Source organism: Pseudorca crassidens, chromosome 8 (genome assembly GCF_039906515.1).
Source record: "Pseudorca crassidens isolate mPseCra1 chromosome 8, mPseCra1.hap1, whole genome shotgun sequence".
NCBI classification, from domain to species: Eukaryota; Metazoa; Chordata; class Mammalia; order Artiodactyla; family Delphinidae; genus Pseudorca; species Pseudorca crassidens.
Window position 1 is genome coordinate 71,836,571 of NC_090303.1, and position 27,622 is coordinate 71,864,192.

General features: G+C 37.7%; 1 long non-coding RNA gene across 1 annotated transcript in view; it reads left to right on the forward strand.

Moving 5' to 3' along the window:
• LOC137229211 (uncharacterized) overlaps nucleotides 1-27,622 on the forward strand; it is a 640,020-nt gene that overhangs the window by 580,702 nt on the left and 31,696 nt on the right. Inside the window, exon 11 of the long non-coding RNA XR_010945593.1 lies at nucleotides 6,811-6,917. This is a non-coding gene — a long non-coding RNA (uncharacterized lncRNA). The remainder of the gene's footprint in view (nucleotides 1-6,810; nucleotides 6,918-27,622) is intronic.

Genomic DNA, 27,622 nt, shown 5'->3' on the forward strand with positions numbered 1-27,622 from the left:
GTTTTTTTCCCATATGTCCAAATTTCTGTAAATAGTGCATACATTATACTTTCGTTCTTTTACATTATAAGTTACTACCACCAGCTGGCAAATATTAAATAGCTTCCTCTGTTGGTTTGTTCAGGACCAGTCTCAGTAAATTATTTTGTAAAGGAATGAACATGAATCTGAGGGAGGAAAAGTCTATTAGAAATTTGATTTTGATCATTTGTTTTATGCATTCCTATGATATTTTGTAAGTTCATCCTACTAAATTTTCAAATATATTAACTATATATTATACACAGATAAGCAAAACAACAACAACAACAAAATCCTGCCTAGTATTGACAAACATTAACACTAAGACAGAGATGACACTTTTTTTTTTTCTGGAAAAAGCAGGTTTTTAAAAAATTCATCATAAGCAAAATCAACTTATTAGTAGTTTCCCCCTAGTATTCAATTAAATGTCCCCGTTTTAAAACTGGGAGTTCCTGGGTGCAATATGGGCAAATCATTTGTTTAAGTAGTATGCAGTAATCCTAGACTGTCATCTGCCAGTTGTTACATGTCAAGGCCATTTGATGTAGACAGTCCTTCTAAAAGGGGAGCAGAGAGGCTGATTGACAGTTTGCCACAGTGGCAATACTTATACTTAGAGGGAATATACTTAGAGGGAAAAATTATAGGGCTTTAAATATGTACATCGGAGAGTAGATAAAGTTAATTTAAAAATTTCTAAATTATACTTTTACATGTTAAAGGTCAGGATTTCTTTAATAGAAAAGTCCCTATATGGCTCCATTTATTTGGCTCTTAAAAGTATTGTTCCTTTAAAATAGAAAGTTAAAACAAAATTCAAGGTAAACTATTACCACGTATTTTGTGTAAAAATAGTTCTCTCACCAGGAAGAGAATTGGTCTAGCATAGTTTCAGAAACTGGTTTCCCAGGATCTCTAGAAAACTTGGAATGAAACAGGGCACACAATTTCAAGGTCAAAATTTCCACAGTAATATTTCAAATCTGTATTTTCATTTTGATCATAGCCTCTTTAAAAATTATCAGTATAAAAGTCCTCTCTTTGGGTATATATTTTATTTTATTTTATTTATTTATTTTTTAATAAATTTTATTTATTTATTTTTGGCTGTGTTGGGTCTTCATTTCTGTGTGAGGGCTTTCTCTAGTGCCGCGACCAGGGGCCACTCTTCATCGCGGCACGTGAGCCTCTCACTATCGCGGCCTCTCTTGTTGCGGAGCACAGGCTCCAGACGTGCAGGCTCAGTAGCTGTGGCTCAGAGACCTAGTTGCTCCGCTAGGGGTGTGGAGGGCAAAGTGGAGAGATTCCCGCACAGAGGATCAGTGCCGGCCAGCACTCACCAGCCCAAGAGGCTTGTCTGCTCACCCACCGGGGCAGGTCAGGGCTGGGCTCTGAGGCTCGGGCTTCGGAGGTCGGATCCCAGGGAGGGGAGTGGGGTTGGCAGCGTGAACACGGCCTGAAGGGGGCTAGTGTGCCACAGCGAGCCAGGAGGGAGTCAAATCAAGCCTTGGTGAATTTTAAAAAGTTGAAATTATATCAAGTATCTTTTCTGACCACAACGCTATGAGACTAGATATCAATTACAGTAAAAAGCCTGTAAAACATACAAACACATGGAGGCTAAACAATACACTACTAAATAACCAAGAGATCACTGAAGAAATCAAAGAGGAAATCAAAAAATACCTAGAAACAAATGACAATGAAAACACGACAACCTGAAACACATGGGATGCAGCAAAAGCAGTTCTAAGAGGGAAGTTCATAGCAATACAGTCCTACCTCAGGAAACAAGAAACATCTCAAATAAACAACCTAAAGTTACACCTAAAGCAATTAGAGAAAGAAGAACAAAAAAACCCCAAAGTTAGCAGAAGGAAAGAAATGATAAAGGTCAGATCAGAAATAAATGAAAATAAATAAAGGAAACGATAGCAAAGATCAATAAAACTAAAAGCTGGTTCTTTGAGAAGATAAACAAAATTGATAAACCATTAGCCAGACTCATCAAGAAAAAAAGGGAGAAGACTCAAATCAATAGAGTTAGAAATGAAGAAGTAACAACAGACACTGCAGAAATACAAAGGATCATGAGAGATTACTACATGCATTTATATGCTAATGAAATGGACAACAGGGAAGAAATAGACAAATTCTTAGAAAAGCACAACCTTCCAAGACTGAACCAGGAAGAAATAGGAAATATAAACAGATCAATCACAAGCACTGAAATTGAGACTGTGATTAAAAATCTTCCAACAAACAAAAGCCCAGGACCAGATGGCTTCACAGGAGAATTCTATTAAACATTTAGATAATAGCTAACACCTATCCTTCTCAAACTCTTCCAAAATATAGCAGAGAGAGGAACACTCTCCAACTTGTTCTACGTGGCCACCATCAGCCTGATACCAAAACCAGACAGAGATGTCACAAAGAAAACTACAGGCTAATATCACTGATGAACATAGATGCAAAAATCCTCAACAAAATACTAGCAAACAGAATCCAACAGCACATTAAAAGGATCATACACCATGATCAAGTGGGGTTTATTCCAGGAATGCAAGGATTCTTCAATATATGCAAATCAATCAGTGTGATAAGCCATATTAACAAACTGAAGGATAAAACCATATGATCATCTCATAGGTACAGAAAAATCTTTCAACAAAATTCAGTACCCATTTATGATAAAAACTCTCCAGAAAGTAGGCATAGAGGGAACTAACGTCAACATAATAAAGGCCATATATGACAAACCCACAGCCAACATCATTCTTAATGGTGAAAAATGGAAAGCATTTCCTCTAAGATCAGGAACAAGACAAGAATGTCCACTCTCACCACTATTATTTGACATAGTTTTGGAAGTTTTAGCCACAGCAATCAGAGAAGAAAAAAAAAATAAAAGGAATCCAAATCAGAAAAGAAGAAGTAAGCCTGTCACTGTTTGCAGATGACATGATGCTATACTTAGAGAATCCTAAAGATGTTACCAGAAAACTACTAGAGCCAATCAATGAATTTGGTAAAGTAGCAGGATACAAAATTATTGCACAGAAATCTCTGGCATTCCTATACACTAATGATGAAAAGTCTGAAAGAGAAATTAAGAAAACACTCCCATTTACCACTGCAACAAAAAGAATAAAATACCTAGGAATAAACTTACATAAGGAGACAAAAGACCTGTATGCAGAAACTATAAGACACTGATGAAAGAAATTAAAGATGACACAAATAGATGGAGAGATACACCGTGTTCTTGGATTGGAAGAATCAACATTGTGAAAATGACTATACTACCTAAAGCAATCTACAGATTCAATGCAATCCCTATCAAATTACCAATGGCATATTTTCATAGAACTAGCACAAAAAATTTCACAATTTGTATGGAAACATAAAAGACCCCGAATAGCCAAAGCAATCTTGAGAAAGAAAAATGGAGCTGGAGGAATCAGGCTCCCTGACTTCAGACTATACTACAAAGCTACGGTAATCAAGACTGTATGGTACTGGCACAAAACAGAAATACAGATCAATGGAACAGGCTAGAAAGCCCAGAGATAAACCCACGCACATGTGGTTACCTTATTTCTGATAAAGGAGGCAAGAATATACAATGGAGAAAAACAGCCTTTTCAATAAGGGGTGGTGGGAAAACTGCACAGCTACATGTAGAAGAACGAAATTAGAACACTCCCTAACACCATACAAAAAAATAAGCTCAAAATGGATTAAATACCTAAATATAAGGCCAGACACTATAAAATTCTTTGAGGAAAACATAGGCAGAACACTCTATGACATAAATCACAGCAAGATCCTTTTTGACCCACCTCCTAGAGAAATGGAAATAAAAATAAACAAATGGGAACTAATGAAACTTAAAAGCTTTTGCACAGCAAAGGACACCATAAACAAGATGAAAAGACAACCCTCAGAATGGAAGAAAACATTTGCAAATGAAGCAACGGACATAGGATTAATCTACAAAATTTATAAGCAGCTCATGCCGCTCAATATCAAAAAAGCAACCCAATCCAAAAATGGGCAGAAGACCTAAATAGACATTTCTCCAAAGAAGATAAACAGATTGCCAACAAACACATGAAAGGATGCTCAACATGATTAATCATTAGAGAAATGCAAATCAAAACCACAATGAGGTATCACCTCACACCGGTCAGAATGGCCATCATCAAAAAATCTAGAAACAATAAATGCTGGAGAGGGTGTGGAGAAAAGGGAACCCTCTTTCACTGTTGGTAGGAATGTAAATTGATACAGCCACTATGGAGAACAGTATGGAGGTTCCTTAAAACACTACAAATAGAACTACCATATGACCCAGCAATCCCACTACTGGGCATAAACCCTGAAAAAACCATAATTCAAAAAGGGTCATGTACCACAATGTTCATTGCAACACTATTTACAATAGCCAGGACATGGAAGCAACCTAAGTGTCCATCATCAGATGAATGGATAAAGAAGATGTGGCACATATATACAATGGAATATTACTCAGCCATAAAAAGAAATGAAATTGAGTTATTTGTAGTGAGGTGGATCGACCTAGAGTTTGTCATACAAAGTGAAGTCAGTCAGAAAGAGAAAAACAAATACCGTATGCTAACGCATATATATGGAATCTAAAAAAAAAATAAAAATGAAAATGTTTCTTAAGAACCTAGGGGAAGGACAGGTATAAAGATGCAGACTTAGAGAATGGACTTGAGGACATGTGGAGGGCGAAGGGTAAGCTAGGACGAAGTGAGAGGGTGGTATGGACATGTATACACTACCAAATGTAAAATAGATAGCTAGTGGGAAGCAGCCACATAGCACAGGGAGATCAGCTTGGTGCTTTGTGACCACTTAGAGGGGTGGGACACGGAAGATGAGAGGGAGACGCAAGAGGGAGGAGATATGGGATATATGTATATGTGTAGCTGATTCACTTTGTTATAAAGCAGAAACTAACACACCGTTGTAAAGCAATTATACTCCAATAAATATGTTAAAAAATTGAAAAATAAAACTAGAACATAAATGTCTATCCACAAAATAACTAAATCATGATATAGTCTCCTAAAGGAATATTACACAGCCAGAAAAATTACAGCCTAATATAGCAATAGAGAATATGAATTATTACCTACTTTGTAAAACTGCAAGGTATGAAAGTATAATAATTAATACTTTTATGGATTCTATGTAGTTAAAAATAAAATTGAAATAAAAGTTTACGAAGGACAGTCTTTCTATTAAAACAATGCTTAAATAAGAATTTAGCAGTTATGAACCAGGAAGGAGATTTGTCAGTGAGAACAGTCCTGATGTTCTCCTTTTGAGCTTTTCCTTTTGCCTTTATGTTGTACTTAGAGCTGCTTACTTACTATCACCACTAGCTGCCAGGGTTGCTTTCCTTTCCTAAGGCCTACTCATGGATTAAGAAATATTTCTGGGGCTTCCCTGGTGGTGCAGTGGTTGAGAGTCTGCCTGTCAATGCAGGCGACACAGGTTCGTGCCCTGGTCCGGGGGGATCCCACATGCTGCGGAGTGGCTGTGCCCGTGAGCCATGGCCGCTGGGCCTGTGCGTCCGGAGCCTGTGCTCCGCAACTGGAGAGGCCACAACAGTGAGAGGCCCGCGTACCGCAAAAAAAAAAAAAAAAATTCTGGATGTAGCAGCGTTCAGGAACTAGCCAATCCGTTTATTTTGTCCCTTTCAAGGACAAAGGCCAATTTCATTAAAATTAAAACATTACCTGGCTCAAATCTTGGGAGATTTAGTATTTTATTTTGATAAGGGAGGCTGCTCTATTTCTCTGAGGTGTTTTTAAAACATTAAGAATTTTCATATGCCCTAAATTAGACTCAGAGCTGTAGAACTCATTTTTTAAGCTCTATAAATAGATCTAAGTGTTGTAGTGCTAGATAATAAATCCTATTAAATCAAGTTATTAAAAATATTCATATTTATGGCTAGTAAATATTCTATTTGATTTTACATCTTTCCTTCTTATCGTCATTATTTAAGAAGTGCAACAGTGGTTACTAAAGTATGCCAGTCCATATCAACACAACTTCACTTTGAGCCATATGCATTATAAAAAGATAAATTTTAAATTTTAGTGGAAAAACAAGAGAGGAGGTTTTATTTATTCTTTATTCTTCCAACTCAACGTAAGCAGTGTATTCCTCATCTAAGATATAACTTATAGTTTACTACTATTACAACATTGCTTCATTTATCATCTTTATGTATGTGTAGGTATATAGATATCTGTATGATATATGCAGTTATCATGTATCATGTTATAATTACACAGATCATGGTATATTTAAATAAATATTTTATTTCTGCTGGTAATAGTTAACACTTCTATAACTTACACTTTATCAGGCACTGTTCTAAGTGCTTTGCTGTTAAACCTTGCAACTGTGAGGTGAGTAGTCGTCTTATCCACATTTTGCAGATGAGGAAACTAAGACACAGAGAGGTTAAGTAATAAGATCAAGGTTGCACAGTTCATAAGTATTAGACCTGGGATTCAAACCCACATGTCTGGCTCCAGGGTCTGTGCTCTCAAATCTTACCTTATATTGCCTTTACAAAACAGCTATTAAATGAAGCCCTTGAAATACCAGTGTGGAGAGTTAGGCTAACAGCCCAACCCAAAGAAGATATTTTGAGTTGGGGTAGTTATTTTGAAAATTAATCTTCAAAGTCTTTTTGCCTATATTAACTAGATACAATTTTTTATTTTCCATTAGCACTGCCTGTAAGACTGTGACCTCTTCCAGCATAAGGACCACTCAACTATTTCTACTTCCTGAACCTGATGTATTTTCTGTCGCACAGTCAAAAATTTGTTGAAAAGGTAAGTGATGGAATGACCAATGCAACACACTGACAAGTTAAAGGAATGGTTTGGGGTAACTGGATGGTTCAGATTGAAATTTTGTTTTTGAGAAAATAAAATATTTTGGCCTGAATTAATCAGATGGATAGGCTATATTAATCCACTTCATTGGATTAAAAGAAAATTGATCACTAATTTAATTAGCCTAGTCTATTACTTGTGCCCTTGAGTCATAAACTACCATAGATTTTTCTTGTGATTATTTTAACAGGGCTAAAAAATTTAACTCAACAATTTGAGTACATAGCATTCTGATAACACCATATTGTTGTCTAACAGTGAAATACAAAATCTTATTCAAATATGAACATTTTCAGCAGATATTATAGTGTGTTAAAATACATTTAAAAATCTACTAAACTACTAAATCCTATTAACAACCAGTTTTAAAGATGCAAAATTTTCAATTAAAGAAAAATATAAAGCATTTGCTACTGTGTACAAAAAAACCCTCAGCATTGATGAAAGATAGCTAAATATTAATCCTCAAAATATTTTAATGGAGGAAGATATGAGGTAAACATTTGTAGGTTTCCTATCTTTATCACCTGGCACTTACAGATATAAAATACATGTAAGAAAGGTAAGTCAGAGTCATACTCTCCCAATCGCTGTATAACAAGACTGATCTTGTTATCACAATGGTTCTGTCCATTCAGTTAATATTTATTAAACACCCATTATACAAAAGGTACTGCACTAAGTTCTCTGTAATAGCACATTGTTTGCATGTGGTAATTTAAAGTGCTTCCAGCATTCACAAGTATTGTCACGTTTTGAGTTATGAGGTGGGCCACATTGATGTCCTTCTTATATTACAAGCATGGAAACTGAGGCCCAATATGGTTAATTATACTATCCAAAGTCACGGAAGTGATGGTGAAACTGGGGCTATAGAAGCAATACTGGTAATAATACAAAGGAGAGATGGAACAGAAATAGCCCATCAAAAGGTTCTGCTTCATAAAAGTCTTGATTTGAAAGCAATGTTAAATGGCTTGGTCATACATGGAATACACACCAAACTCATTTTATTATTAAGGGTTAAGTTTCTTTTGATTAATACAAACCAACTTATAATAATAATATTCTTTTAAAATATAATTGGCATATTCTTATATCATACTTTTCTCTCTTCTTGCTTAAACTTAATAGAATAAAACAAGCTTCAAAAAAGGCACCCTAAGAATAAATAGGGTGTGTAATGAGCAACCATTATACATGATTTCTTCACTCATGTGGAACTCCTATAACCCGCTAATGAGATCACCACTTGTGAGGTACTGAGGCCTTTTGTTTCAACTAGGTTAATCATATTTTATGACCAGCCATTATGTCTCTTCTATTCATGTATACAACTATTTCATTGCTAGGTACAGTATTCATACTTTATGGTCCAATTTATTATTTGGCTGCATCTGAAAACCAAGACTATATGAATATTTTATTTTATATGCAAAATACACTAAAGTTACTGTTACTTTTATAAACATATAATAAATCCTATAAAAAGGGATATTTTAGAAAAATAAGAAAATTGAATAGAGAGTACTTAAGCTTTCCCTTCTTCAGTGTCAACACAATGAGCATTCAAAAATTCATTTGTCCCAATTTTGATGGTAATAATGGCTACTATATATTGAGAACCTTCTCTGTGCCTCTTCTCTTTATATACACATTTATATATTATAATTTCACCTAATGGAATCTTTAAATTGGACATACAATAGTGATTATCATTTCAAAGCTGAGAAAACTGACATTCAGCAAGGGTAAGTAATTTTTCCATGTCACAGAATGGCAAATTTGAGCTTTTATTCCATCCTGAACACACTGTCTACCACATCATGGTTCTTCCCTCCCTGCCTCCTTCCACCCTCTCAGACTAGCCCACTGAGGTACTGTCTTAATTCGTGCTCCATCATCTCTGTAGCTCATTTATTTAGTTATTCATTTGGCATACATTTATTGAATACCTTCTACAGGGCAGGCTTGGTTTTAGGAACTGGGGAAAAAAGTTAACAAGACAAAGTCCCTGCTCATAAGCACATATAAACTCAGGGCAGAGTCAGGCAACAAGACGAAAATAAGACAATTTCAAAAAGGGATAAGTGCTAGGAAAACAAACAGAGTGAAGAGATAGAGAATGCAGGAAGCAGGGCTGGTAGAAATGGAGAGTGTCTATTTTAAGTTGGAAGACATTTCTAAGGAGGTGACCTCTGAGCTGGACCATGAATGACATGAAAAAGACACCAGATGATCTGGGGCTGGGCATTCCTGGCAGAGGGAACACCAAGTACAAAGACCTAGGCAGAACAAGTTTAGCATGTTCAAGGAATAGCTGGAATGCCAGTGTGGCTGAAATTTAGTGAGCTGAGAAGGTGGTGGTGGTAGGAAATGAGGTTGAAGAAATAAACAAATGCCTGATTCAGTAGAGCTGAATAGGTCCTGGGAAAGAGTGTGGTTTTAAGTGTCATAGGAGGCCATTGGAAATATGTGGAAAAGTCTTAGTCTTATCACAGCCAGTTTAGGTCATGTTTATCGCTAGCTACTATCTGTTATCCTATTGAGATGGAGCGGCTGCCTCAACTATCAATTACCCCATTAGAATCACTTCTGTTTCTCATGGGTTTACCTGACAAATTTTGCCTCCTGATACTGACGCCAGAGTCACATTAGCTTGATACACATTTTGGGTGCCTTGGCATTGCCCTGAGTCTGCTGAACCATTCACTAAAATTATCTTTACTTTCTCTGTCCCAGTGCTACTGACCTCAGCTAGATATTAGAGAAACATCGAGGGGGGTGAAGGTGGGAGGTAATTCTCTTTAAAGTGTGGAGAACTGACACCACTTACTAAACTCTAAAAGCCATATCACATCTTTAAAGGAGAATTCATTGTTAACCCAAATGAAATTTTCATCTGTAGAGTGTCATAACTTTAATAAAGTGTGACTTGAAATATAATAAGATGACTTGGGAATCACTACATATACAAGTGTTTCCAGGGTTAGCCTTCTAAATTAATTCTGCTTTCAAGTTCCTTGACTTTCTTCCCTTCTAAATAGTTCTTTAAAAGCTCCAAAATTTTTCCTACACTCATTCTCTCAGCAGCAGTATTGGGGAGGAGGGAACCAATGGGAGCAAGAGGATGAGTCAGAGGCAACTATTTTTTTTTCTGGTACGCGGGCCTCTCACTGTTGTGGCCTCTCCCGTTGCGGAGCACAGGCTCCGGACGCGCAGGCTCAGCACCATGGCTCACGGGCCCAGCCGCTCCGCGGCACGTGGGATCCTCCCGGACCGGGGCACGAACCCGCATCCCCTGCATCGGCAGGCGGACTCTCAACCACTGCACCTCCAGGGAAGCCCAGAGACAACTATTTTTAAGTGCAAATTAGTTTAGGTATATAATACAAGTGTATATTTATGCATAATAGGTACAAAAACCATTTCCAGAGAGAATGAATTCTAATATACAATAAAAGCTTCAATATTAATTAAAATTTGAATCCCAAGATTATTAATAAATGAGATTCCAAGTCATTTTTATGATCTTGAAAAGTAGTTATCATTTCTATAGTATTTTGCTCATAATTCATTCAAACTGGTTAAGGGAAAGGAGCTAAGAGAAGGCAATTATTTTATTACACATATATTTGAATGTAGTGGCCTAACAGTTACTTTAGACTTTATGTAAACATTATCCTTTAGAAATTTTCACACATGTAAGAGCTCAGAAATTTTAATTCTCTTACATCTAACATTAGGAAGTAGCTTTAGTGACACCAGAAATCAAGAAAGAGAGAGACATAGGAACCAGGAGAAGTGGATGCAGCCCAGGAGCAACAGACCTGGAAAGCAACTAGTCCTAACTGAAGCAGGAAAAATGGAAAGACATCTTGGGAGGAAATGCCATATGACAGAATTTCTGATATGACAGAGAGTTTGAAAAAAGAAATATGACAAAGGCATACAGTGTAGGAAAAAAGAAATGCAAGAAGCACACTATGAAAACCAAAAAGTAAAATGATAAATGAAAAGAAATAAAACTGAAAGTCTTGGCTCCATAGTGTACAATATATGCAGGCTTAATTATGAAAATATTCTTCACTCATTTAGCTAAAATAATTATACAGGAGAATGGGTGAGGCAAGGTGTTGAGGTCATATAACAGCCAAATCTCTCATCTATCTTCCCAGGAATTGAATACATGTTTCAAAAAGATAAATCAAGAAATGCTCCGTGTATTAATAGAGATGTTAGAAATAGTTAAGAGCATTAAAAGTGATCCCAGCTCTGGTTATTATCACTAGACTGTCTCCCACTATTTCTTCTGATGTGGACGACTTGAGTATGTACTGGAATGTATCCTTATGGAATTTCTGAGGTCAGTCCCATTTGTGGAACTTTAAAGAATTGCTGAGCTACAGCCTTATTACTGTATTGTCTCATTCATTCAATTTCTTATATCTAATGCCTACTCTATGCCAGGTACTGTGTTAGGTAGTAAAACTACGAAGCAGTAAACTTAATACTGAGAAATTGATTGTATTTCTTTAGTTAATTTGGCCTTACATGTAGATAGATGCAGAAGAAAACAAGTAGAAATGTGGTATGTGTTATGTAGGGGGCAGGTTCAAAATGTTCTTTGATTTTGAACTTGATCCCATGTGTGTATCTTTGAACAAAATAAGCAAACCAAAAGAAATAGAGACAAACAAACAAATAAAAATATATTTCCTACTTCTTTCCTATGAAGAAAATTTCTGGCCTAGGGACCACAGTTTTAGTTATTTGTTCTACGATCATCTTTATTTCCATCAGTTACTCTATTCAATCATTAGATAAACATTTCATAAGAAAAAAATTATTATCAGTAAACTGTTAGAAAACAGTCTTGCTGATATTTCTAAAATGCATTTTGGATCTTAACAGTCATCTATGTAAAAATTTCCAAAGTTTTCACTTTGGCCACATGGTTCCTCTTCCATGTCTTACCCTTCTTTTCTTTTCTCTTCTTTTTCCTCCCCTTCCCTTTCCTTCATTTCCTTCTCTTTCCTAAAATAGTCAATGATAATGCTATTGAATGAGACAGAGTAAGGCAGGTATCTGTGCAGAGGGGTTGACCAAAGTGGAGAGTCAGAGCCCAAGCAGGGTGAGTAAGGCATCCACACAGAGGTGGGGGGCAGTCTAGCATCAAGTGTCTGAGTCCCATGAGAAAGAAAGAAGATCCATCTCAGGGTAGCAATATCCAAGTAGAATCAGGAGAGCATCCACATAAGAGTAGGGGCAATATAATTTATAAAAGATTGGTTAGATACAGGAGGATCAATCAAACAACTAAAGATATTAAGGAAAATGGGAGTCAGATTTCCCAAGTTTTGAAAGGGTGGGGTACAAATTAGGAAAGGGAGACAGCTAGAATGAACCCTGTGGTGTTGCATTATAATGGAGGTATGCGTTCTGGCCATGTATTAATGCATCACAAATTACCCCCAAATGCAGTGATTTAAAACATTACAATTATTATGTTATTTCTCATGATTTATGTGCATCAGGAACTTGCAAATAAACTGTCCCAGAAACTGGGACAGTTTATCCCCAGGAGCTCAGGTGCGAAGCTTGAAAGCTGGGGATGACTTTGCAGCTGGGAGCTAGAATCATCCAGAGGCTAGAGTTTGATGCTGCCTGTTAGCTGGGGTCTCCACTGAGGCTGTTGACTAGAGCATGTACACCTGTCCTTTCCTTGTAGCTGTCTGGTTTTTCACAGGATGCTGACTGGATTCTAAGAGCAAGCATCCCAAGAGGACCAGAAAGAAGTTGTATAATCTTTTAAGTGCTAGACTGGGAAGTCTCATAGCCTCATTTACGCTATCGTCACAAGTATTAATTAGCTTGGGATGCCATAACAAAATACCAAAGATGGGGTATCTTAAATGACAGAAATTTATTTTCTCACAGCTTTGGAGTCTGGAAGACCAAGATCAGGGTGCCAGCATGATTGGGGGGTCTGCCTTCTTACTGTGTCCTCACATGGAAGAGAGAGAGAGAGAGAGAGAGAGAACGAACCCTCTCTGGTGGCTCTCTAAATAAGGTCACTAATCCCATCATGAGGCCTCACTCTCATGACCTCATTTAAACCTAACTAACTCCTAAAAGCCCCATTTCAAATACCATAACACTGGATGGTTAGGGCTTCAACTTATGAATTTGTGTGGACACAGTTCAGTCCCTAGCAACCACTGGTGCAAGGTAGGAGACAAGCGTGGCTCTCACTTCTGGATGGGAGGAGCATTAACGTTATATTGTAAAAAGAACATATGGATTATATGGAATGGGAGATCTTGTTATAGCTAGCTTGCAAAATACAATTTGCCACATTATGTATGCTTGTATACACACATATACATATATACACACATACATGTGTGTGTTTGTGTGCACATTCCCTAACTAAGTCCAATGAGAGGGCACAAGAGCAGCAACTGCACTCTGCTTCAACAGCAGTGAGCACACCTGGTGCCCAGATCTTGACTTCCAGATATCACTCTTTATTATAAGGAACCAGGGCTCCTTGGAGAAATGGCTGATTCAAGAGCTAGAGAAAAAACAAGGTGACTTTAGAACCACTTGTGACAGAAATAAAAGAATGATGAGGGTTGTCAAAAGGACACAGGGGAAAGCTTAAAGGAGCTCCGTTGGCCAATTCTGGAACCATTTGAACATCAAAATAATGAAAGTAACTGGTTATAACCCATTGAATTAAATAAATAAATGAAACTTTTAGTGAAGAATGGGATATATACACACTTTCAAATTACCTCCCCATGCAAATATTTATTATGTACAGAAGTAGAAAAGGAACTTCACAGATAGGAATCCTGGAAGACCCTATCTTAATCCAGTGATCAAAGTGAACATCATCATTAATGGGACAAATTAAAATTACACACCACCTGACAGAATGCAGTGAGAAAAACATAGCCCCTCTCCTGTGATGTTCCTGCAAAAGATGCATAACTTGAAACAAATCATGAGGAAGCATCAGACACCAAATTAAGGAACAGTTACAAAATAACTGGCCTGTAATCTTTAATAGTGTCAAAGTCATTAAAGTCAAGGAAAGACTGAAGAACTGTTCCAGACTGGAGATGACCAAAAGGGCTAACTGCAACATGTGATTCTGAACTGCGTGTGTTTGATGTAAAGAGCATCATCAAGACCATGAGAAAACTTGGATGGAGTCTGAAAATCACATGACAGTAATGTATCAATGTTGATTTTCTGAATTATACAAGGCTTAGTAAACATCCAAGTTGTTTAGCATGGAATCCACAGACTTTCCAATTTTGTATCTTACCTTGCATCTTACCACTTCCCTGGCAATAACCACATGTTTTAGCTTCAGAGCTGGTTAAGCCTTCACTAATCCTTTTCCAGGAAGACCTGTTTCTTGTCTCTCTCCTGGAAAGTCTTTCCTTATTCTTTATGACCCATTGAAATGCTCACTCTCCTGTCGAGCCTTATTAATTGTCCTGAACACTTTTACTTAGGTCCTCTATTTCCACCACTTTCGTACATTACTCTGTGTGTACTGTCATAATACAGGACACAGCATGAAGGGAAGGCCTGCATGTATTCATATTCACATTCCCAGGACTCATCACAATCCCCAGAACATAGGAGCAGCTCAATATATTGTGTCGAATGAGTAAACAGTACTGCTCTGTTAATATTGTGTTTTAAAAGGAGTTCTATTTCTTAATCTTTGTTATCACACACACTTATGGACATATAATCTTTGGGGGAGCTTTCAGTTGTCCAGTTATACATGTATTTCATTGTAAATTCCTTCTAATCATTTTTGGAGTCGAATGAAAGGAATGAAAGAAGGAAGGGAGGGAGGAAGGAGAGAGAGAAAGTGGGAGGGAGAGAGAGAGGGAGGAAAAAAGAAAGGGAGAGAAATAATAAGGGGGGTCATTTTGAGTTTGGAAAATCCAGTGAATTGGTAAGACTTGTCATCTCTAACATCTGGTCAGCACAGCTCCTTGGGCACAGTAGACAGAAAACGTATTTCAGGGTACATGAACCTGCATATGACCCCAGTTCCGCCACTTTTCAGTTATGTGATCTTGGGCAAGCTAGCTGATTCTAAGATAACCTCGTCTATTAAATGGAAACGATACTGTTAAATTCATAGGCTTATTGTGGGGATTAGAGGGAAATTTTTAAATAAAGAGTTTAGCATTATGCTTGGAATATTGTAAATGATTAGAAGGTGGATCTATTATTTTCACTATCTTTAAATTTTTTTTAATATTATTTATTGAGGTATATTTGATGTACAATATTACATAAGTTTCAGGTGTACAACATAGTGATTCACAACTTTAAAGGTTATATTCCATTTATAGTTATTACAAAATATTGCATATTCCCTGTGTTATACAATATGCCTTTGTAGCTTATTAATTTTATACACAGTAGTTTTTACCTCTTAATCCCCAACCTTTATCTTCCCCCCCCCCCGCTTCTCTCTCCCCACTGGTAACCACTAGTTTGTTCTCTATATGTGTGAGTCTGTTTCTTTTTTGTTATATTCACTAGTTTGTTTTATTTTTTAGATTCCACATATAAGTGATATCATTCAGTATTTTTCCTTCTCTGTCTGACTTATTTCACTTAGCATAATGCCCTCCAAGTCCATCCATGTTGCTGCAAATGGCAAAATTTCATTCTTTGTTATGGCTGAGTAGTACTCCATTGTATGTATACACCACATCTTCCACATTTTCTTTTTTTTCACATCTTTATTGGAGTACAGTTGCCCTAAAATGGTGTGTTCGTTTCTGCTCCACAACAAAGTGAATCAGCCACACACATACACACGTTCCCATATCTCCTCCCCGCTGCGTCTCCCTCCCTCCCACCCTCCCCATCCCACCCCTCCAGGCGGTCACAAAGCACTGAGCTGGTCTCCCTGTGCCATGCGGCTGCTTCCCACTAGCTATCACTTTTATGTTTGGTAGTGTATATATGTCCATGCCACTCTCGCGCTTTGTCACAACTTACCCTTCCCCCTCCGCATATCCTCAAGTCCATTCTCTAGTATGTTTGTGTCTTTATTCCTGTTTTACCCCTAGGTTCTTCATGACATTTTTTTTTTCTTAAATTCCATATATATGTATTAGTATACGGTATTTGTCTTTCTCTTTCTGACTTACTTCACTCTGTATGACAGACTCTAGGTTCATCCACCTCATTACAAATAGCTCAATTTGGTTTCTTTTTATGGCTGAGTAATATTCCATTGTACATACGTGCCACATCTTCTTTATCGATTCATCCGATGATGGACACGTTGGTTGTTTCCATCTCCTGGCTATTGTAAATAGAGCTGCAATGAATATTTTGGTACATGACTCTTTTTGAATTATGGTTTTCCCAGGGTATATGCCCAGTAGTGGGATTGCTGGGTCATATGGTAGTTCTATTTGTAGTTTTTTAAGGAACCTCCATACTGTTCTCCATAGTGGCTGTATCAATTTACATTCCCACCAGCAGTGCAAGAGTGTTCCCTTTTCTCCACACCCTCTCCAGCATTTATTGTTTCTAGATTTTTTGACGATGGCCGTTCTGACTGGTGTGAGATGATATCTCATTGTAGTTTCGATTTGCATTTCTCTAATGATTAATGATGTTGAGCATTATTTCACGTGTTTGTCGGCAGTCTGTATATCTTCTTTGGAGAAATGTCTATTTAGGTCTTCTGCCCATTTTTGGATTGGGTTGTTTGTTTTTTTGTTATTGAGCTGCATGAGCTCCTTATAAATTTTGGAGATTTATCCTTTGTCAGTTGCTTCATTTGCAAATATTTTCTCCCATTCTGAGGGTTGTTTTTGCATCTTGTTTATGGTTTCCTTTGCTGTGCAAAAGCTTTTAAGTTTCATTAGTTCCCATTTCTTTATTTTTGTTTTTATTTCCATTTCTCTAAGAGGTGGGTCAAAAAGGATCTTGCTGTGATTGATATCATAGAGTGTTCTGCCTATGTTTTCCTCTAAGAGTGTGATAGTTTCTGGCCCTACATTTAGGTCTTTAATACATTTTGAGCTTATTTTTCTGTATGGAGTTAGGGAGTGATCTAATCTCATACATTTACCTGAACCTGTCCAGTTTTCCCAGCACCACTTATTGAAGAGGCTGTCCTTTCTCCACTGTACATTCCTGCCTCCTTTATCAAAGATAAGGTGACCATACGTGCATGGGTTTATCTCTGGGCTTTCTATCCTGTTCCATGGATGTATATTTCTGTTTTTGTGCCAGTACCATACTGTCTTGATTCCTGTAGCTTTGTAGTATAGTCTGAAGTCAGGGAGCCTGATTCCTCCAGCTCCGTTTTTCGTTCTCAAGATTGCTTTGGCTATTCGGGGTCTTTTGTGTTTCCATACAAATTGTGAAATTTTTTGTTCTAGTTCTGTGAAAAATGCCAGTGGTAGTTTGATAGGGACTGCATTGAATCTGTAGATTGCTTTGGGTAGTAGAGTCATTTTCACAATGTTGATTCTTCCAATCCAAGAACATGGTATATCTCTCCATCTATTTGTATCATCTTTAATTTCAGTGTCTGATATAATCAGAATTATCAGTGTCTGATAATTTTCTGCATACAGGTCTTTTGTCTCCTTAGGTAGGTTTATTCCTAGATATTTTATTCTTTTTGTTGCAATGGTAAATGGGAGTGTTTTCTTGATTTCACTTTCAGATTTTTCATCATTAGTGTATAGGAATGCCAGAGATTTCTGTGCATTAATTTTGTATCCTGCTACTTTACCAAATTTATTGATTAGCTCTAGTAGTTTTCTGGTAGCATCTTTAGGATTCTCTATGTATAGTATCATGTCATCTGCAAACACTGACAGCTTTACTTCTTCTTTTACGATTTGGATTCCTTTTATTTCCTTTTCTTCTCCGATTGCTGTGGCTTAAACTTCCAAAACTATGTTGAATAAGAGGGGTGAGAGTGGGCAACCTTGTCTTGTTCCTGATCTTAGTGGAAATGCTTTCAGTTTTTCACCATTGAGGATGATGTTGGCTGTGGGTTTGTCATATATGGCCTTTATTATGTTGAGGAAAGTTCCCTCTATGCCTACTTTCTGCAGCGTTTTTATCATAAATGGGTACTGAATTTTGTCGAAAGCTTTCTCTGCATCTATTGAGATGATCATATGGTTTTTATCCTTCAATTTGTTAATATGGTGTATCATGTTGATTGATTTGCATATATTGAAGAATCCTTGCATTCCTGGAATAAACCCCACTTGATCATGGTGTATGATCCTTTTAATGTGCTGTTGGATTCTGTTTGCTAGTATTTTGTTGAGGATTTTTGCATCTATGTTCATCAGTGATATTGGCCTGTAGTTTTCTTTGTGACATCCTTGTCTGGTTTTGGTATCAAGGGGATGGTGGCGTTGTAGAATGTGTTTGGGAGTGTTCCTCCCTCTGCTATATTTTGGAATAGTTTGAGAAGGATAGGTGTTAGCTCTTCTCTAAATGTTTGATGGAATTCTCCTGTGAAGCCATCTGGTCCTGGGCTTTTGTTTGTTGGAAGATTTTTAATCACAGTTGCAATTTCAGTGCTTGTGATTGGTCTGTTCATATTTTCTCTTTCTTCATGATTCAGTCTTGGCACGTTGTGCATTTCTAAGAATTTGTCTATTTCTTCCAGGTTGTCCATTTTATTGGCATAGAGTTGCTTGTAGTAATATCTCATGATTTTTTGTATTTCTGCAGTGTCAGTTTTTACTTCTCCGTTTTCATTTCTAATTCTATTGATTTGAGTCATCTCCCTTTTTCTCTTGATGAGTCTGGTTAATGGTTTATCAATTTTGTTTATATTCTCAAAGAACCAGCTTTTTGTTTTATTGATCTTTGCTTTCATTTATTTCTGATCTGATTTTTATGATTTCTTTCCTTCTGCTAACTTTGGGTTTTTTTTGTTCTTCTTTCTCTAATTGCTTTAGGTGCAAGGTTAGGTTGTTTATTTGAGATGTTTCCTGTTTCTTAAGGTAGGATTGTATTGCTATAAACTTCCCTCTTAGAACTGTTTTGCTGCATCCCATATGTTTTGGGTCGTCGTGTCTCCACTGTCATTTGTATCTAGGTATTTTTTTATTTCCTCTTTGATTTCTTCAGTGATCACTTCGTTATTAAGTAGTGTATTGTTTAGCCTCCATGTGTTTGTATTTTTTACAGATCTTTTTCTGTAATTGATATCTAGTCTCATAGCGTTGTGGTCAGAAAAGATACTTGATAAAATTTCAATTTTCTTAAATTTACCAAGGCTTGGTTTGTGACCCAAGATATGATCTATCCTGGAGAATGTTCCATGAGCACTTGTGTATTCTGTTGTTTTTGGATGGAATGTCCTATAAATATTAATTAAGTCCATCTTGTTTAATGTATCATTTAAAGCTTGTGTTTCCTTATTTATTTTCATTTTGGATGATCTGTCCATTGGTGAAAGTGGGGTGTTAAAGTCCCCTACTATGAATGTGTTACCGTCAGTTTCCCCTTTTATGGCTGTATTTGCCTTATGTATTGAGGTGCTCCTATGTTGGGTGCATAAATATTTACAATTGTTATATCTTCTTCTTGGATCGATCCCTTGATCATTATGCAGTGTCCTTCTTTTTCTCTTGTAATAGTCTTTATATTAAAGTCTATTTTGTCTGATATGAGAATTGCTACTCCAGCTTTCTTTTGGTTTCCATTTGCATGGAATATCTTTTTCCATCCCCTTACTTTCAGTCTGTATGTGTCTCTAGGTCTGAAGTGGGTCTCTTGTAGACAGCATATATATGGGTATTGTTTTTGTATCCATTCAGCCAATCTGTGTCTTTTGGTGGGAGCATTTAAGGTAATTTAAGGTAATTATCGATATGTACGTTCCTATTCCCATTTTCTTAATTGTTTTGGGTTCTTTATTGTAGGTCTTTTCCTTCTCTTGTGTTTCTTGCCTAGAGAAGTTCCTTTAGCATTTGTTGTAAAGCTGGTTTGGTGGTGCTGAACTCTCTCAGCTTTTGCTTGTCTGTAAAGGTTTTAATTTCTCCATCAAATCTGAATGAGATCCTTGCTGGGTAGAGTAATCTTGGTTGCAGCTTTTTCTCCTTCATCACTTTAAATATGTCCTGCCACTCCCTTCTGGCTTGCAGAGTTTCTGCTGAAAGATCAGCTGTTAACCTTATGGGGATTCCCTTGTGTGTTATTTGTTGTTTTTCCCTTGCTGCTTTTAATATGCTTTCTTTGTATTTAATTTTTGATAGTTTGATTAATATGTGTCTTGGCATGTTTCTCCTTGGATTTATCCTGTATGGGACTCTCTGTGCTTCCTGGACTTGATTATCTATTTCCTTTCCCATATTAGGGAAGTTTTCAACTGTAATCTTTTCAAATATTTTCTCAGTCCCTTGTTTTTCTCTTCTTCTTCTGTAACTCCTGTAATTCGAATGTTGGTGCGTTTAATATTGTCCCAGAGGTCTCTGAGACTGTCCTCAGTTCTTTTCATTCTTTTTTTCTTTATTTTGCTCTGCAGTAGTTATTTCCACTATTTTATCTTCCAGGTCACTTATCCGTTCTTTTGCCTCAGTTATTCTGCTATTGATCCCATCTAGAGTATTTTTAATTTCATTTATTGTGTTGTTCATCGTTGCTTGTTTCATCTTTAGTTCTTCTAGGTCCTTGTTAGATGTTTCTTGCATGTTGTCTATTCTATTTCCAAGATTTTGGATCATCTTTACTATCATTATTCTGAATTCCTGTTCAGGTAGACTGCCTATTTCCTCTTCATTTGTTAGGTCTGGTGGGTTTTTATATTGCTCCTTCATCTGCTGTGTGTTTTTCTGTCTTCTCATTTTGCTTAACTTAGTGTGTTTGGGGTCTCCTTTTTGTAGGCTGCAGGTTCATAGTTCCCGTTGTTTTTGGTGTCTGTCCCCAGTGGCTTAAGTTGGTTTAGTGGGTTATGTAGGCTTCCTGGTAGAGGGGAGTAGTGCCTGTGTTCTGGTGGATGAGGCTGGATCTTGTTTTTCTGGTGGGCAGGTCCACGTCTGGTGGTGTGTTTTGGTGTGTCTGTGGCCTTATTATGATTTTAGGCAGCCTCTCTGCTAATGGGTGGGGCTGTGTTCATGTCTTGGTAGTTGTTTAGCATAGGGTGTCCAGCACTGTAGCTTGCTGGTCGTTGAGTGAAGCTGAGTGCTGGTGTTGAGACGGAGATCTCTGGGAGATTTTCGGCGTTTGATATTATGTGGAGCTGGGAGGTCTCTTGTGGACCAGTGTCCTGAAGTTGGCTCTCCCACCTCAGAGGCACAGCACTGACACCTGGCTGCAGCACCAAGAGCCTTTCATGCACATGGCTCAGAATAAAAGGGAGAAAGAAAGAAAGAAAGAAAGAAAGAAAGAAAGAAAGAAAGAAAGAAAGAAAGAAAGAAAGAAAGAAAGGGAGGAAGAAAGAAAGAGAATAAAGTAAGATAAAATAAAATGAAGTTATTAAAATAAAAAATAATTATTAAGAAAAAAAATTTTTTAAACAAACGGACAGAGAGAACCCTATGACAAATGGTGGAAGCAAAGCTATACAGACAAAATCTCACACAGAAGCGTACACATACACACTCACAAAAAGAGGAAAAGGGGAAAAAAATCATAAATCTTTCTCTCAAAGTCCACCTCCTCAATTTGGGATGATTCGTTGTCTATTCATGTATTCCACAGACGCAGGGTACATCAAGTTGATTGTGGAGATTTAATCCGCTGCTTCTGAGGCTGCTGGGAGGGATTTCCCTTTCTCTTCTTTGTTCACACAGCTCCCGGGGCTCAGGTTTGGATTTGGCCCCACCTCTGCGTGTAGGTCGTTGGAGGAGGGGAGGGAGGGGTACGGAGTGCGGGGCGAGCCTGCGGCAGCAGAGGCCGGCATAACGTTGCACCAGCCTGAGGCGCGCTGGGCGTTCTCCCAGGGAAGTTGTCCCTGGATCCCTGGACCCTGGCAGTGGCGGGCTGCACAGACTCCCGGAGGAAGGGGTGTGTGGATAGTGACCTGTGCTTGCACACAGGCTTCTTGGTGGCGGCAGCAGCAGCCTTAGCGCCTTATGCCCGTCCTTGGGGTCCGCGCTTTTAGCTGCGGCTCGCGCCTGTCTCTGGAGCTCCTTTAAGCAGCGCCCTTAATCCCCTCTCCTCAAGCACCAGGAAACAAAGAGGGAAGAAAATGTCTCTTGCCTCTTCGGCAGGTCCAGACTTTTCCCGGGACTCCCTCCCAGCTAGCCGTGGTGCACTAACCCCCTGCAGGCTGTGTTCACGCTGCCAACCGCAGTCCTCTCCCTGCGCTCCGGCCGAAGCCCAAGCCTCAGCTCCCAGCCCCACCCGCCCCGGCGGGTGAGCAGACAAGCCTCTCGGTCTGCTGAGTGCCGGTCGGCACTGATCCTCTGTGCGGGAATCTCTCCGCTTTGTCCCCCGCACCCCTGTTGCTGTGTTCTCCTCCGTGATCCGAGGCTTTTCCGCTCCGCCACCCGCAGTGTACGCCCGCGAAGGGGCTTCCTAGTGTGTGGAAACCTTTCCTCCTTCACAGCTCCCTCCCACTGGTGCCGGTCCCATCCCTATCCTTTTGTCTCTGTTTATTCTTTTTTCTTTTGCCCTACCCAGGTATGTGGGGACTTTCTTGCCTTTTGGAAGGTCTGAGGCCTTCTGCCAGGGTTCAGTAGGTGCTCTGTAGGAGTTGCTCCCCGTGTAGATGTATTTCTGCTGTATCTGTGGGGAGGAAGGTGATCTCCGCATCTTACTCTTCCGCCATCTTTCCCTCCTTATCTTTAAAATTTTGATGCTCTATATTCTCTAACTGTAAACTATCACCTTGTTATACTTTACCAATAAGTTGATATACTAGAATAAATATTTAAAGGTATAGAGCAGCAAAATCCTACTTCTGAAAAAAATCCTACGGTTGTTTGTTTTTAATCTATAAAAATATTGTGTTTATGATTGCAGGTTTTATTTTCAACTTGGTTATTTTCCAAGTCAGATGAATTTCCAAGTTAGTTGTGTATTGAGAATACAGAATTGGACATTTTGCACATGTAAGGCACCTTCTTTGGTTTTGATAAGATGAGCGGTATATTGTTCTTAGTTCTTATGATCATTTTTGTACTTTTCAGACAAAAGGTTTTCTGCTGCTAATCTGTCAGTCTTAAATCTCCTGGGATATGCCTTCTTCAACCCTCCTCTCTCTTGTTTTTTCAGTAAATAATTGTATGATGTTTTCCTGCTAATGCATACATTGCTCTAAATCAAAGATCTCTAAATGAAAAATTTACATGGAAGTGAATCACATAGTAAGTATTCATGGCGTTTTGAACTAATAAACAGCAGCTACAATGGCTTTTAGCCAAGTGAAACTAAAAAAAAAACAGTAGAGGTTACTGAGTTCAGGCTGACGTTATTTTTCATGTCACTTCTCTTAGAGTTAGAAAATCCATGAGGAATAACAATAAAATCCCCCAAACTGGAGGCAACAAAAGAATTAGAGTAAACCCAAGATATCACACTTCTAACTTTAAGGTCAAGGAGAGAGAGAAACCTAAGGATGTAGATCCATTCAAAGTCTTATTTGTCTGGCTTCCTTTAACCCCCAGTATTACCTGTGAATTTCTGTGGTGTTGGATAGTCACATTCCTCACACGAATTGCTAAAGGAGTTTCTACACAGCATCTCTCCTTCAGTATTCACTGCAAACAAATCAGCAATCACTATTCACTCTGTTAAGTTTGAAGAACTTTCTTTTTATGTGCTTTGAAAAATGTTGTATAAAATTGGAAATTTCCAGGGTGTTGTTTATGTTCAAGGACAGATTTAAACAATGAGGTGACATCAGGCTTGGAAGAGTCTTTGAAAACAAAGACAACCTATATCTTTTATGAAGAAAAAAGTATTATTTGGAAAATGCTGTGAGTGGGTAAATCACAGAACACGCATGCACCAGTCTAATTATCACTGCTAAGTCCCTCTCCTCATGCTCTGCGCCTGTATTGCTGGCTCTTTAACAGGACTCAAGAGTTGCACTTTGCACTGTGGATTTCAGAGGGCACCTAACAAGCCACCCATATTTTGGAAGCAGTGAGCAGGAGAATTAATGAGTTGCTTAGCCCCCTTCCTTTGAATGAGTATTTATTGATTCTGACAGAAGCATAGGGAAGTGGATGATAGAGAGTAGAGTTGCATACCTCATCTGGCTCTCTGCCTTAATTTGTTTGTGAGAATGAATTAAGACTGATGGCAAATAAGACTGTGCAGGAAAGACAGGACACAGAAAACTATAATGGTCACAGAAAGAGTATCAACTAAAAAAATCCAGTTCTTAGCTAGATGCTATTTTTATAAGCTAGGATTTTAGGCACAGATAAGCTATTTTAATATCATGCTTATGAATACATTCACAAAGTTATATGCAGTTTACAGCCTTAAAAACAAGGTTCTCCTAACTTGCAGCACTGTAAGCTCAATTTCATGTACCTGGGTCTGAAAAAAAATCAGATTGTGTTCTTTTACTTGCGTACATCATCACCAATAAAAGAGATTTCTGGGGTTGGACCGCAATGGCACCTTTGTTAAAGATGCATGAAGTCAATGGAATAGACTTTATATCTCTACAGCTGGGGAGGCTCTGGAGGTCTAGCAGTGATAAACATTTGTCGCTTAAATGAGGCATAAATGACTCAGCAGGGAAGATCCAATTAATGTGTATGTGGAGGGGTGTTTGTTTGCCTTGCTTTATTGCTGGGATTTGTTTTGATTTTGCTAAGGCATGCTGTTGGCCAGACCAAAATCAAGGTTAAGAATAAAATGGTATTGGTACCCTCTCATTCCATGTGGTTTTTAGCTTATCTTGTTTGATGGAGCAAAAACTACACATTGAAGGTTACAGTCAGCTAGGTCTCTGTGTGGCTCTACTCTTGTGTTAGTTTCCTAGGGCAGCGGTGACAAAGTACCACAAACTGGGTGGCTTAAAATAAATGAAATTTATTGTCCTACAGTTCTGGAAACTAGAAGTCTGAAATCAGGGTGCCAGCAGGGCCATCCTTCCCCTGAAATCTATAGGGGAGAATCCGTCCTTGCCTATTCCAGCTGCTGCTATTTGCCAGCGGGCCTTGGCATTCCTTGGCTTGTAGACATATTACTCCAGTCTCTATCTCTGTTGTCACATGGCCATCTTTTCCCTAAGTGTCTCTGTCTCTGTGTTCTCCACGTCTTATAAGGACACCAGTAATATTGTACTAAAGGCCCGTTCTATTCCAGAATGAACTCATCTTAGCTACATCTGCAAAGACCCTATTTCCAAATAAGTTCACATTCTGAATTACTAGGGGGTTAGGACTTCAACATATCTTTTTGAAGGACACAGTTTAACCCATACAATTCTCAATTATATTCCTCCTAAACCTGATACATTTTGAATCATATATTTAGATGAGAAGTACATTTCAGGAAGGAACAAAATTGTAGGAGTACTTGAAGTTATGTTTGAATTTCACCACCTCTCTTACCTTTTCAATCTAATTACAGCATTCTTCTCACATTGTTATATTTTAAAAGTTATAGAATATTTGAAGCACAGAGTTTCTTAGTTTATGATTTGTTTGATGGAATTTTTTAAATAACCTGAAATTTTTTTAACATTGTATGACAATTATACTTCAATGAAAAAACAAAACAAAAGAAGCCCACAAACTTAATTCTGTACTGCTTAAAAGAGATAAAGACAAAGATCAAATATAAAAAGGTATAAATAGATATAACAGAAAAGATTAGCCAAAAGTAAGCTAGTAGTTATATTAATATCATACAAAGTAGGTTTTTAAATTTTTAAATTTTATTTATATATATTTAAAAATTTTTATTTTATATTGGAATATTAATGAATCAGCTGAGCTTCCATAACCTCTAATTCTGTCATTCAGATTCTCTTTAGATGGGCCTGTAACTCTGGTTATAAACCAAGTGCCTACTATGTTCCAGGCTCTGGGAAAGAAGCTTTTCATACAGTTCTCCCTAAAATCCCATTATACTGGCATTATTCTATCCATCTTACATATAATTGAACAAAGTAATCATAGTTACATGAGGCCAACTGCTTCTTATAAAGTGTTAAATGCAGAAAACCCACCCTTTTGAATTCTCCCTGAAGCTAAATAAGTGGCTTCCCTAATTTTTCCTCACTGACTTGAGTGGTTGTTTGGCATTATGTGCAGACTGACTCATTACTGTTTTATGCTTGGGCTATGTTTATTATAGAGGGTAAAATTCATCCTTAATTTACCTTTTGGAAGATTTATTTCCCCACTAGTCTTTCAGAAGACTGGTAAAATATTTTTCTGCTTTTTTTAAACATAAAAGGGATATAATTTTATTTTACTTGATTGTAGAGCACACACTCAGCATTTAAAACCATTATACTATGTCAATGCATTTGTTTACCTGGTATAACCAATATCGAATCAATTCAAGCTATACAAACCTTTGCTTTTAGAATTAATATGTCAATCTGATATTTTTAAGACAGTATCCCTAGATCTGGTCCATTTACAGGAACCTGAATAAATAATTTGTTGTAATGGTAAGATTTAGCTTTTGTCTACTATATTATCCTCTTTCTTCTCTCCCTATTCCAATCATCTCCATCCATAAATTATTACTACACAGCAGCAAGGGAAGGTTCTGTTAGTCTCTACCTGAAGCCCATTACACATTACATGAGATTCAAACTCCCCATCATGGTTCATGAGATACTGCCTGGTCTTAACTCAGTTCTTTTGTCCTGCTGTCCAGCACACACCACACTGCCACACCAGCCACCCTGTAGTTAGTTCCTCAACAAGAGCAAGTTCTTTTCCTTCCTGGATCCTCCACTCACGCTGTTCCCTCTGCTCTTCCAGGGCTGTTCCTTCTATTTACAGGCCTCAGCTCAAATTGCAACACTTCTTCACTGCCCTCCTGGCTTATTCTTTGTATATAGATTCCAGCCATGTCATTCTCTAACATTTTGCACTGTTTACTTCCTTAAGAACACAACACCTTTTACTATTTATTTGTTTACCTGTTATTATCAGTTCACCCTTTAGACTGTAAGCTCTGTGAATACAGATAATATGTCTGTTTTTTTGACCACAATACACCCAGTTTCTAAGTCATTGGCTGGCATATATTAGGTGTTTATTAAATATTTGTGGAAAAATAAATAGATATATAATACTTGGTTTCCTTGTGAAACCCTGGTGCATTTTTAATACTATTTATGTTTTTGTCAGTCTGCTTACTACTGTGTGGCAGAAGTCAAAGAAATACCAAGACACTGAATGTTCTGCTTTTATTTCTTGTTATGTGGTTAAGTAACAACATTAAGATTTTAGGAGTTTTATAGTTGATTGATAGCTCTTTTAAAAACAATATTTGACCACACCCCTCCATCATTATTTTCTAAAAGTAACAAAAATCATCATCCTTCTGTGTGTGCATTACATTTTACATGAAGTAACTGGGAACATAAAAGAGAAAAAATATACTTACCAGTAAACTCCAAAGCACATATTTTTTTAAAAAGATAGCTCTTTATATTTTCTGAA